Source organism: Ambystoma mexicanum, chromosome 11 (genome assembly GCF_040938575.1).
Source record: "Ambystoma mexicanum isolate Mex_15411 chromosome 11, UKY_AmexF1_1, whole genome shotgun sequence".
Lineage (NCBI taxonomy): Eukaryota > Metazoa > Chordata > Amphibia > Caudata > Ambystomatidae > Ambystoma > Ambystoma mexicanum.
This window is the reverse complement of record NC_090934.1, coordinates 1,008,809,900-1,008,824,077: the sequence shown is the minus strand read 5'-3', so window position 1 is coordinate 1,008,824,077 and position 14,178 is coordinate 1,008,809,900.

The following is a 14,178-nucleotide window of genomic DNA, read 5'->3' as shown; positions in this document are numbered from 1 at the left end:
TCTACCCAAAACCCTTCGTTCCTCTCTCAGTATCTTCTAGTTTTATATTTTCAACAATTTTGGGGAAAAAGGCTGTCTCCAAAATACCTTGAGCTACTTTGTCCCCAGGCTTGATGTGATAAGGTTGCTTTCCATTGTTTTGTAATAGTACTTTGACATCCCCCCTAAAATCTGGGTTTTTGATATACACCAATACATCTAGGCCATACTTCCAAGCCAGACCCGACTTTGCGACCAACCGGATGTAAATCCCAGGGGGAGGGGGGCCATCAGTACTAAATCTGTTGGTATTGTCTTTTACCAGGTTCTAGGACTGCTTCCATACTACTGGAGAGATCAAATCCTATTGACTCCTTAGTTGCGACTGAGGGGGGCTAGCATGCTCACTAAAGTTTGTTAAAAGTAAGGGCCCCCCAGTTTGTATCAACCAGGTCTGATACCACACCTGACGCCATATATGAGGGTGCAGAAGTAAGGATCGGACACAATGGTGGCATGTTTTTGGGCAGACACTTTTATTATTCAATAAATGGGTTGGAAAAATGCCTCTCTATCCCTAACACTAGAAGGGGGTTGCCCTGCCTCAAAGAAAACTAAGGAAATCATCAGAATATCCAAAACTATAAAGTTTGTCACTGTCATGTCTCAAAAAGCCTACCTCTGTCCCGAACGCTAATAACTCAAACCAAATGTGCAAGGATGATCTCTTCCCAAAGCAAAGTGTTCTTTGTAGATCCAACCAACAGAAAGGTTCCCAGTCTCTTGGGCAATCAAAACTGGTGAAAATAAAGAAATGTTCACAAATGTAGGACCCGAAGTTAGGGCCTTGATCCTTTCCCCTATTTTCCTTCTTACACTACTTTCTTTCTTTCTGGGTCTCTCAACTTGTAGTTTCTTAAGTAAATGTCACAACGTAGTTCACAAGAATATGCTTCTTGGATTGATTTATCCCAACAACTTGGCATAGTCCTTCTACCAAGCGTAGGGTACCTTTTGACCAATTCTTCTTCTTTCCCTTTGAGTGCAGGTCCCTGACTAGCAGTGCTCAGAACAGCTTGTTTCACTCTCCTGCCAAACCTTTGTCCTCTCATGGACTTCCGCTTTGGGGGTGCGAGTCCCTGACTCACAATATGCAGACCTGCTTGGTTTACTTTCCTGCCAACCAATTATCCTTTCATAAACTTCTCATTTGGGTGCAGGTCCCAGACTCAAAACATTGTATTCAAACCAGCTTGGTTTACTCTCCTGCCAAGCACTGGTCCTCTTAAGGATCCTGGTCTGTTTCTGTTTAGGTGCGGATCCTATCGTGGACTGTCTCTCTTTAGGTGTTGGTCCCAGACTCGCAATATTCTGAATGACTCTGTTTCTCATATGGCTGCGGGTCCAAGACTTGCACTTCATTTCCCTCTTGTTCCTTCTTCCACCTTCACCCCTGTGCTTCCCCGGACCCCCAACACCTCTTGGGTAACCCACGTACCTGTTTGCTTCTTCCTGGCAGGTACTTGCATTTACTGAGCAGCTGCTTCGCCTCTCAGGGCTCATGTAGTGTTCTGGGGGTTCCAGTGTGGTCTGCAGTGGCTCTGAAGATGTCTGCTTCTCCCCAGGAGTGCATCCTCTCTCAAGGATTCCTTGCTGGTGCCTGGGAAGCCCGGATGTTCTTCACGGAAGCAGCCCGAGCAGTCCTTCCTTCCTGGACTACATTTGGGTTCTCCTCCTCTGGTCACCCGCTACCCCACTGCTGGCTCTTGTCTGCCTGTCCGGTGCACGACCTGCTGTATTCCTCCTTGGAGGACAGCTCCCTCCTTCTGTCTCAGCTGAGCTCAGTTTAAACTCCCGCTTTGGATAGTGGAACGACTTTGGAATAATCACACGCTGTGAGAAGCTAAAGTGTTCGCTTTGCTACTCCAGAGTGATCCAGGACTCTTGGTCATCTTCGTTGTCTCAGTAGTCTGAATAGAGCTGTATGCAGCATACTTGGTACTCTGCAAAGTTTTACTCTGGCCAAGTATATTAGGTTGACTAACTTGACAATAGCACATACTGGCAGACTTAGCAATGGAGAAGGGTGGAGGTGTATTGACACAGGGAAATACCAGGTTCTCTGGGTTTGATCGTCCCAAATCCTATAAGGGGCTACCTCCCCCATGTGATCCTCCATCGTTGCACCACCCTCAGGGTGACTATTGTACTGTGGACGTACCTCCCTGGCCCCATGGGAAAGATCTTCCACTAGGGGAGAAGGGGCGACATTCTCAGATTTGTTACATTCCTCATTAATGTGTTCAAGTCCCTAGGGTTCAGAAAGGAACACACCCCTCTTCTCATCTTTGGAATGAGGAATTCGCAGGAATATCAACTTTTCCCTTTCTCTGAAGGAGGCACAGCGATACTGTCCTCTTGCTAGAAAGAAGGTCAATTAATCCACAAGCACAGGAACTGGAGTCCAAGGATGGTCTGACAATGCCCCTGTTAGATTTTTCTTTAAGTCCTGTGGCCAGGGTCTTTAGGTGTATCTTCCAGACTTAAGGTACTATTAGCTGATCCTTCATGCGCAGCAGGCTCTCCAATAGGTAGCCCAGGCCTAATTCAGAAGTTGGAGTCAGATGGCTAGCAGACACAATAGACACTTTTCATGTATACCTGAGAGAATGTCCACACATTATTTGTATATAAACAATTGTTATCTAAGAAAAGGCAAAGAGAAAAATCATTACACTTACAGGTATGTAAACTTTGTAGAACAAAAGATGCTACATTGTATCAGGTAAGTTGAAACTGTTTCAAGAAAAGTTAACAAAAGTTAATAAAGACCCTTTGATACAAATGAAAATGCAGTAGCAGGAAAACAACACACCTTTGCTATTCATGCCAGAAAATCAGAGACCAAGGGAAACCAGGAGTACAGATTTGGGGGGCAGTCTTCGGCGGATGTGACAAATCCCAGGGTATTGTCACATCTTCCATGGGGGAGGCACCTTTCCATGAAGCCAGGTAGGTTAGGCCGCTACCCGATAGTCCCCCTGGGGGTGGTACACAGTGGGTGGATCTCATGGGAGGTAAAATCCTTCATGGGGTTGGTGACAATGGCCCTGGGAGAACACGATATTCGTCCAACCTTTTTGTGTCCCTGCCTTTCTTAACCCCCACGCAAGTCCTTTTTGTCCCCCGCACCACTATTTGTTATGGTTTAGTAGAGGACATCCTTAAAAATCCTGGGACGAAGAAGAGGGAGAGTCATCGAAGCCTGATGCAAAACATCACTGTGATGTGATGAGGAAGATGAAGCAAGGAGGTGAAGGTCCACTGCGGAACCAACACATGCGGTGCAGCTGCACAAAGGCAAAGCTAATGATAAAAAGGGAAGAAGGACTTACTTGGTTGTCGAGCAACAAGCCCTGGAGGAGCAGGCAAGGAGACTCTGGTCCCGTTCCGAGGAACCCGAAGATTGGAGGCCGGGACACGGACTGCCTCAGGTACCTGGGAGGTCTGAACAAGGCAGACCTGATCAGCAGCAGGGACATAGGAAGATAATCCAGCAAAGACCACCCAAGAACAGTGACGCAGGCAGCTGTCGGTGAGAGAGAGAGACACCGGAACTGCGGAGCCAAAAAGAGAAGGACGCAGAGCACAGCAGGAGCGAAGAAGCAGCGCTCCAACCCCAGAAGAGACCAGAGACTGCCCAGAGAGTATCCACAGGTACGGAAAGGGCTGGTCCGGTCAAGAGGGCTGTGAGGGAGCTGAAGGAGCTCATGAAAACATACTGAAAAGCACAAGGGGGTAAGATAGAGATGAATCAATATAATACAAACTTTGCAAACTTTATGAAAACACCCCTAAGATTACAAGGGGATGAAAAGGGACGCAGTCAAATGGACACAGACTTTATAAATCTAATAAAAACATCACAAAGTGCACAAAGGGGTGAGAGAGAGACTATACAATAGAAATTGCACAGTGTGAAGTAGATAAAAAAGTTGTGAGGAGAAATAACAGTGGTAAACAGACAGATATGAACTTTTGGAGTGCACCTAGAGGAGACAATATCTGGCAGGGGAGTGTAGCAAGTTTATCCAAGGGGACACTAGGCAACGAAGGGACAAGGATCACACCAAGTCAAAGGAACAGGGTCTGGGACCCAGAAGAGGACTGGTAAAACCCACGAGTTGAATACAAAAGGGTCAAGGACCCACCTGAATACAGGAAGTATAATAACCAGCGGACTGATGCCCAAAACACTAGGATCTCTGAAGTTGTAGGTTGTGGAAATCAAGTCTGACAGGCGAGTAAACCAGACTTGATACACTGTTGGAAAAAGTCTACAGTAAGGGCTGGCAGGTTAGTGAACCAGACCTGACGACACTGGGAAATATCATTGTTTTTATACTATGAACTTGTGGAGAGGAATTCCCCAGAGGATTAGGTAAAGAACGTTATTGTGAAAACAAGTAGAACCCAGGAAGATGTTCCCTCTGGGATAGGGGGGAACTGGATTATCTTTAAATTGGCAACATTTATGAACAGTGTTGTGAGCAAGAGGAGCCCGAAAACCCAGAAAGAAGTTCCCTACAGGAGAATGGGGAACTGGGTTATCTTTAAGTTGGATGAACAGTGAACACTGACCTGCATACATACTTTTGCAGAAGAACTGCCCTTTGATGTCAACATCCAGAAGGGGAGAGGTCTCCTTCTGGAATTAAGAAGACACCAATTTTCCTTTGGTTTAAATTGTAAGTGTAAGGGACGGAAATAGGTTTAAGAAACAGGACAGTGGACATTTCTTTGTTTGACAGACATCCTGACTAGGTCTATAGTATTTTTTTGTTAAGGCAGGGCAACCCCTTGTAGTAGTTAAGGACAGTAATGCATTTCCCCAACCCTTTTCCTTTTTTTAAGACAAATAAAAGTCTGTAATAATAATTTCCACCAAACTTGTGTAAAATTTCTTACTTCTGCACCCATACACGGGAAATAGTTATTTTCTGTAAAAGTGTCCCAAGGAGCAGTTGAGTGAGTTCCATAGAAGTTCTGTGATGGAGGGGTCCAGAACTGAGGAAAGAAGAGGCTCAACAGCAACAGCGAGTCAGGGGAGCAATATCCTGGGAACGAAAAGGCAGTTCTGCAGAAGCCGGTTGGCAGTTTCCAGAGGCGCTTTGTGTGAATGTTTGGCTACAACCTTATGCTTCAGCAACAACACTGCAGTTCAGGGTGGACCCCCAAGATCCTTGGGAAGAATGGTTACTCACAGTTTGGTGGTTCCAGGTCAAGGGTCAGTGCGGAACGGGGAGTCAGCAGCAGTAATCGATGTAGGTTTCCCACATCATCCTCAGGTGCAGGATTCGGCTTCTGATGCTTGTGTCAGCTTGGAGACACCAAGGGAGAACGCAAATTGAAAAGAAGTTGAAGTCACGCTAGAGAGGAGCCAGATGTTGCAGGACAAAGGCAGCAAAGGCCCCTGGACCTTCCCGGTCAGAGAAGATGAACTATGGTGCTTGTCTGATGTTGTAGGACAAAGAATCTCTGGTTGGCTTGTCAGAGATTCGTCAGAGACCTCGCAGCGAAGCAGCACCTGCTTGAAGCGGTGCATGGACAGCCAGGAGCTTCTGCATCTGTAAGCCTTAATCACAAAATACTACTTTCATCTAATGTCAGTGCCCCATTGTGCTCAAATCTGTTCTGTCCAACACGTGTTGCCAAGTATGACAAGGCCTCTCGACCAGTCCTGTTATCCAACTGCCATTAAAGTCTCTCACAGCTCTATCCTTTCTTCCGCTTATCAACATTTACATGCATTCCTTGGGAAAAATACTCCACTCTTCCAGTGCCCGATGCCACATGTATGCAGACTACACCCTTTTATACATTGGAATCCTAGCAAATAGTTATCTGCCCTGTCCACATGTCAACCAAGAAGTTCACATTTAATCTGTGAAGAGTCAGTAATGAGACGCAGACACAGATGACTCATGTTTTGGTTATAAACTTTATTTAACACAAAAGGGGGGGGGTGGAAAATGACTAACTGTCTCTACTCTAGGAGGTATTTCCCTACCTCAACCAAAATTAAGGGAATGTCCTATACCAAGATGTCTAAAAAACGCATCCTGTGTCCGAAATCCTATTCTAGTCCTCACATTCTGAGGTAACTCTAAAGTGTTAAGGGTAATGTCCTTGGCCTTGAAAGGTGCACACATGTTCAAAAGAAGATGTAATTCTAACACAAAGGTTCCCAATGGATAATGCTCTCAGTTCCAGGGAATGGCTGCCTTTCCCAGGTCTCTCTATACCAACACAACAGTAAAACAAAATCACAAAAGTTCTTTATAGCCCCACAGGGGTTCTCCCTCCTCTTGGCACCAAAGTTCTTTATATCCCCAGAGGATAGCTGCCTCCTCCTAGCATTGCAGTTCCCGTTTGGGGAAATGTTCCCACTTATACTTTCAAACTCCTGTTTCTCTGGTGTGTAGCACTCGGGAGTGGTGCTTCCTCCTGTCCAATTGTGCCTTTTGGGTGCAATCTGCAGTCGTCAGCTTTTCTACCGCTTGCTTCTCGCTGGGTTCTTGGGCACGGCTGTCTTTGCAGCTTGCTTCTCGCTCGGCTTTCCACCGGCATCTGAGTTTACGGGCTCGGCTGTCTCTGCCTCTTGCTTCTCACTCGGCTCTCCACTGGCGTCTGGGTTCTTGTGCCCGGCTATCTTTTTTCTCGGTCAGGATATCGTTCCCCGGCCACAAACAAGCCGAAGATTGTCCGGAAGGTTGCTTCAGGCAGCGTGTCCGGGAGGTCCTCCTCCTCGGATCTCCATCTTGCTTTCCTTCCCTCTTGGCGTTCTCGGTTTCACTTGACTCCTCCAGGCAGCGTCGCTACCAGTCATGCTGATTGGGGTATTTAAATGTCCCAGCACTTATCAAATGCTCATAACGACTAGAGCTTTTCACATTCATGGATCTTCATTGCTTCATTCAGCCTCCTCGTCCCAGTGTTTCCATACATATAGGAAGGACAGGGAATTTTGGGTATTTTACTCACATTGTATTTAATAGGTGTTGTGGATAGTGGAAGGGAACTATCAAAGTAAGCCTTAAAGGCTTGAGATATGGAGGGAATACCCCTAAAAGAGAAAGAGGGATATGTATTCCTATCTGACAATGCTGTGTCACCCATGCGGTCCTTCCTCATATAGCCACCCGCAGGGTCAGGCTCAGATAGGGACTGCCATATGGGGAGAGGCTCTTCCCAAGAAAGGAGTGATGACATTGTCAGATTCATCACATACCCTTCCCCTAATGATGCTGGTTTTTGTAGCATCGATTGGGAAACGGGAAAGGAAGTCTACAATTCCCTGATCTCTTCCTTTTCAGTGTTCTACCATTGTAGTAGCTTCCACAGGATCCTCCCTCCACTCCTTAAGGATGTTTCTATGATAAATATGGGTCTTAATGTGCCTATCTAGTTGGGAGACTCAATAGTTGGATGGCCCTGTTTGTTCAATCACATCCTAAGGCCCATTCCATTTGTACAACATCATGTTCTCAGTTGTTATCAGGAAAACAAGGACCTTTTGTCCAGTCGAAAAAGACCTAAGTAAAGACTTCTCGTCATGAGAGGTCTTTTGGTTTTCTTGGGCTTTAACAATGTGGGCCTGAACCATCGCTCTCACCGTAGCCATATGTCCTTTTAATCTTTGGTCCATTTGTGAGAGTGCTAAAAGGGTCTCCTCCCTTTCCTCCCAAGTCTCCCTTAGCATGTCAAGGACATTCTCTGGCTCCCTACCATACAGTATCTCAAATGGTGAAAGCCCTGTTGAGGTTTATGGTGTTTTCCGGACAGCAAAAAGAGGCAAAAGTATCATAATATCCCAATTTTTGCCGTCAGCCTCGACCAATTTCTGAATTACATTTTTAAGGGCCTTATTGAAATGCTCTACTAATCCATCTGTTTGCGGGTGGTAAAAAGCGGTCCTGAGAGTGCTAATATGCAGGATCTCCTTCACCACTGCCATTAACCGAATCATAAAGGTAGTCCCCTGACCCTTTAGAATATCCTTTGGAAAACAAACCCACGTAAAAATGGGATCAGGTGTTTCAAAATCTGTTGGTATGTATTATTGCATAATGGGAAGGCCTCTGGGTATCAAGTAGCATAATCCACAATTACCAATATGTAACAATGCACCAATTTAGATGGCTCAAGGTGCCCAACTATGTTCATGCATATGCTTGAAAAGGGGACATTAATGATAGGTAAGAGTTGTAGTGGAGCTAAAGAAGTCATTTGGGAGCTAGTCTTTTGACATTGGGCACAAGTAAGCACATCAGCATGGATTCCAGGCCAATAGAAGCAGCTTATTGACTACCCCTGTGTCTGAAGTGGGAGTGGGTGATTTCTCGCCCCATCCTTTTGTGACTTTTAGGTACCATAATCTGAGATCTATGAGTACCCTCAAGGCTAAGATCGCCTCTATAGTGTAGCCCATGCCTTAGAAAGAAGAATGGTCCTCCTTTTAGTCTTCCCTCCTTTTCAGATACCACATGTAGAAAAGCCTCTGCTAGCAAGGGGTCATTCCTTTTGAGCAAATGGTTGGTCAGGAATGATTTTAGCTTCCTCTCCCAGGGTTTTGGTGGTACCGCTTCAGATGTTGTTTGGGAATCTTCATTGGCTTCCCCAAAGCGTTTTCCCCCCTCTCTCAGTTTTATCTGCCTTACTGATTTCTTCCATTTTAGGAAACAAAGCTCTTTCCAGGATTCCCTGAGCTATTTTCTCTCCTGCCTTTATTTGATATGCCTCTTTCCCACTGTTTTGAATCAAGATCTTTGCGTCACCTCTATAGTCAGGATATATGATGCTTGCAAGGATGTTGAGACCATATCACCAAGCTAGACCCGACTTTGAAGCTGACCTTATGCAAGTACCTGCGGGTGATATTAGGACCACGTCAGTGGGTATTAACATTCTGTCTCCGGGTGGCACCAGTTCTTCCCTTCTGCTATATAGATCAAACCCAATAGATTTTACTGTAGCTACTGATGGATCGGGGGCTTGGTTGCTAGGTTTTTCAAATCTGAGGGTTCCCCAGTTTGTGTAAACTGAGTCTGATCCCACTCCTGCTAACATATGCGAGGAATCAGGAATGAGACACAGAGAGGACTCACAGTGATTCCTACAAACGTTTATTGAAATAATAAAAGGCTTGGAAACGGTATGCCGTGCGTCAAAATGTCCCGTGTCTTAAATCCTATCCTAGCCCTCATACTCTAAAAGTAACTAGAGGGTGCTATGGGTATTGTCTCTGGTCACGAAAGTGCACAAATGTTCAAGTTCAAAGAAAACGGTTAACTCCAACAAAAAGGTTCCAAATGGATAATGCTCACAGTTCCAGGGGATGACTCCCTTCACCATATTCCTTTGCAAAACACAAACAGTTCAAAACAATTCAAAATCTCAAGGATATGTGTCTTCCTTGTAATTCCCTTTTCATTGTGTTACAACACGGGTGCAGGTCCAGGCTTGCAGAACACCTGGTATACTCTCCTGCCAGGCTTCTTTTACATTCAATATACTGAAAAGTTCTATGGTCATGGGTCTTCCTTAGGATTCTCTTTCTACTCTTGGCCCGGTATACTCTCCTGCCAGGCATTTCTCATGTAGTTCATTTTGCGTACTTGCCTTTGCTTGTTATACTGTCCTGCCAGGACTTTCTCATGTAGCTTACTCCACACACTTGCAGACTTGACTTTGCATGGTGTACTCTCCTGCCAGGGCTTTCTCATATGGTTCACTTCTCACACTTGCACATTTGACTTTGCCTGGTATACTCTCCTGCCAGGACTTTCTCATGTAATACAACTCTTTCTCATTTGGGTGTGGGTTCCAGGTTCATAACTCTTTTCTCATTACTTCACTCTTCCAAGTGGTTTCTCTTTTCCCCGGATATTGGGTCCCGACCCGTTCACACAATCATTAGTTCCACACCTTTGCCCAGTGCATCTAAAATCCCTGATTTGGGCATACTTCCACTTGCTGAGCGCTTTGATTTTCTACTCAATGCTCTAAGTGAAGCACCCCGGTGTCCCAGCTCCCTGTTACAGGCTCACCGGCTTTGTTCAGCTGCTTCAGAGCTCCTTACGGTCTTTGTTGCTTTCTCCCTCTGTTAATTGCGGGTGGCTGGCGTTTCTCCTGCTCTATGATTCCTGTGGCTTCGGAGGGGCTGTCCTCTTCCCTCGCTCCCAATGCTTACAAAGGGCATGTCTCCCAGCAGGATTTCCACAAACGCTGTCTCCTTGAGCCGCTTCCTTCTGCATGACCGCCTGCTTCCTCCAGGCTCCCTGACCCGAGTCAGGAGTCAGGACTCTCTCTCTCCATTCCCCAGGTGTAATCCTATTAAATGTGCCAGTGGTTGTTCGACACCTACAACCACTAGAGCCCGTCTCCAGCTACTCGGCATCAGTGATCTGTATCGCTCCAGTCATCTTCCTCATCCCAGTACTCCCATATACGTGGGAATGATAGGCAGTTCTTGACATGTCATACTGAAAGATGTCATTTGTACGTTTTGTAGGTGGTTGATGAGAACTATCACAGTAAGCCATAAAGGCATGAGACGTGAAGGCAATATCCCTAAAAGGGAAAGGGGGATATGTTTTTTCATCTGATAATGCTGCGCTTTCCCCTTGAGGATTGCCTCCCCCCATGTGGTCCTCCCTCATATAGCCGTCCCCAGGGTCAGGATCAGGTAGTGGCTGCCATCCCCTGGCCACATGGGGAGAGGCTACCTCCAGGAAAGGAGTGATGACATCATTGAATTTGTCACAGTATTAACAGAAGAGGAGAAAAGATAAAGGGCCTGATCACTAGTTGGGTGGTAGCCCTTAAATGCGGCAGTAACGCTATTACCGCTGCATTTAAGGGCTGGCCCGATTATGGGTTGGGTGGAAAGTGTGGAATTTTACCTCCAACTTTTTGCTGGAGGTAAAAATCCTGCTTTCCACCAGTTTTGGGTACTATTAGGCTGTGCTAATAGCACCATGAAAACCCCATTGGGTCCAATGTGGAATGGGCAATAACCGCCCAACCGCTACTTGTGATCCAGCGCTAATAGCGCCGGGCCGAGTATCAGTAGCGCTATTTGCTGGTGGTATTGCTGCCGGTATACCGCCAAACTTGTGATCAGGTCCAAAGTGTCTTTTTCTTTTTTTTTAAATGTGTTTATTTATAGCAAGGCAGTATAGGTTACAAACAGTATCGGGTGGCAGTATAACATTGCAAAGAAAAGATTCTGGCTTTGTGTCCCTTTCCCCCATCATTCCGGTTTTCCCGGGCCAGAGATTCAGTCTATCACCCCCGCCTGGTGTGTACTCTCCAGGTCCCCCAGGGCCCAACGGGCGTTGATTGGCTTGAACGTCATTGCAGGAAATCGCTGATCATAGTCCAGCACTGGAGCCCATACATTCTGGAAGCGGTGCAGAGTCCCCGCTCTCGCAGCGGTGACCTTTTCCGCTATTAAAATGTCCCACAATTTTCCCCACCAGTGGGCCAGGCAAGGGCCGTCTTGCGACTTCCAGAAACGGGCCAGAACTGTCTTGCCCGCCAAGAGGCATTGTGTGAGGAGCTTAGCCCTGTTGCCGGAGCGGGGGTAGATTCCGGGGACCGGGATCCCCAGTAGGACTGTCTCAGGGTCCAGTGGGAGGGCGGAGCCGGTGACTTGCTCGATGACTGAGAGACACCTGGTCCAGAATTGCTGGATCTTGGGGCATGTCCACCACATGTGGAAGTAAGAGCCTGGTTGACTGCAGCCTCTCCAGCAGGCAGGGTCCATTTGCGGATTCATGTGGTGGAGTCTGAGAGGGGGGTAATACCAGCGCAAGGTAAGTTTATATGCACATTCTTTGTTGGTGACGCAGGTGGAGGAGGAGTGGGTGCGGGACCATATGTCTACCCAGGTTTGGTCATCGAACGGATGGCCTAGGTCCGCCTCCCACTGAGCCATAGATCGAGTTTTTGCCGCCAGAAAGTCCCCCGAGAAGCATCTATATATGGCTGAAGTTCTTCCTCTAGCCGGCAGATCCGCGAGGGTTAGCTCCAGTGGAGTCGGGGGGCGGGTTGCCGCCTGGAGGGTCTGGGGGTGTGAACACCAGTGGCGGAGCTGGCAGTATGTGAACCTGTCCCTCTCTTGAAGCCGAAAAGTTTCCTTGCACTGTTCGAAGGTCCGGGGTCCGCCTTCGGAGTACATCTGCCCCAGGGTTTCAAGGCCCCCGTCTATCCAATTCTGGAAGTTGCGGGGGAGAGATCCCGGGGAGAAGTCGGGATTGTGAAAGATCGGTGAGAGGGGGCCTCGGCCCCTCGGGATTCCCTTCTGCTTTAGAGCCCAATCCCAGGAGCTTAGGGTCTGCTTTGTTGTCAGTAGGATGTCCTTCCAGCGCGCCCTGAGAGGGGGTTGGATGTGAGGGAGGAACCGGAGGGGGAGCGGGAGCTGGGCTTGCTCCAGTTCCACCCATCTGGGGCGGGCTGTGCTCGACTGCCAGGCGTGTAGGTGTGACAGTTGCGCCGCTGCCCTATAGGCCTGCAGGTCCGGGACCCCCAGGCCTCCCAGCCTGGCGTTACCAATCAGGGTCTTGTGGGGGATCCTGGCCTTTTTGCCTTTCCATATGAATTTCGATATCTTCCTCTGTAGGTCGTGAAGGATCCGGGTCGGGAAGGGCACCGATAGGGATGAGCAGGCATAGAGAAACCTAGGGAGCAAGTTCATTTTGACAGCTGTGATCCGGCCCATTAGTGAGATCTCCTGCGTGGTCCAACGCTTCAGGTCTCCCTCCAGCTCCTTGATCAGTTTGGGAAAGTTCGCTTGATAGGTCTCCTTTGGGTTTGCTGGGATGAAAACTCCTAGATAGGGGATCGAGTGGTCCCGCCATTCAATCGGGCACAGACCCGTTAACGCCTCCTTTTCCTCTGGGCGGAGGCCGATTCCTAGGGCCACTGATTTGGCGAAGTTGACAGTAAAGCCGGTGACCTCCCCCAATTCCTTTATTTCGGCCAGGGCGTGTTTCGCTGAGGTACTGGCTTCCGTGAGTGTCAATAGTACATCGTCCGCGTAAAGAGCGATTTTGTGGTGGGACGGGCCCACCTGAAGTCCCTTAATGGATTCATTCCGCCTGATCTTCTGGGCGAAGGGCTCCATTGTGAGGGCGAAGAGCAGGGGTGACAGCGGGCAGCCCTGCCTTGTCCCACAAGACAGAGGTATCGGGGCTGAGTGGGCGCCATTGATCCTGAGGATAGTTTTAGGCTGCTTGTAGTTCGCCAGGATCATGGCTCGGGCTGTGGGGCCGAACCCAAATGCTTCCAGGGTGCATTCCAAGTAGGACCAATCGACTCTGTCAAAAGCTTTGGTTGCGTCCAGGGCCATTAAGGCAAGGCCCTGGGAGTCGCGGTGGGCGATGTTCACTAGGTTCAGGGTCCGCCGAATGTTGTCCCCTGCTGCTCGGTGAAGGATGAAGCCTGTTTGGTCAGGGTGGATTATTTCCGGGAGGATAAGTGCCAGGCGGTTAGCCAAAATCTTCGAGTACAGGTTGGCGTCGATGTTCAATAAGGCGATGGGTCTGTATGACGCCGGATCTCTCGGGTCTTTCCCCGGCTTAGGAAGGAGGACCGTCACCGACTCTTGCATTGTGGGGGTTACAGATCCCGAGGCCTGGAAGGAGTTGAAAAGGGCCACCATGTGGGGGATAAGCTGGAGCTTAAATATCTTATAGAACCTCTGGGAGAATCCGTCTGGGCCCGGGGCCCGCGATTTGAGGGCCTTGATGGCTCCGTCAACTTCTTCATCTGTTATTGGGGCTTCCAACTGCTCTCGTGTGGAGTCCGGGAGACGCGTTAGGGCTGCGTTCCGCAGGTATGCCTCCTGCTTCGACCGATCTCGGGGGGGTGCTGTCATGACCTGGGTTAAGTGGTCCGAGGCTAGTTGTAGTTTCGTCTGTTCGGAGTGATGTATCACCCCCTGTGGGTCCCGGAGCCCTATGATCGTGTTGGTCCGTCTTGTTTTAGCCAGCTTGGCCACCAGCAATTTGTTGGCCTTGTTACTTTTAGCATAGTAGAATTGTTTGGTCTTCGCCAAAAGTTGCGCAGTGTGTTCTGCATAGTGGGCCTCCAGTTTCTTCCTGGCCGAGCGAAGCGCTCTCTGTATCTTAGGAG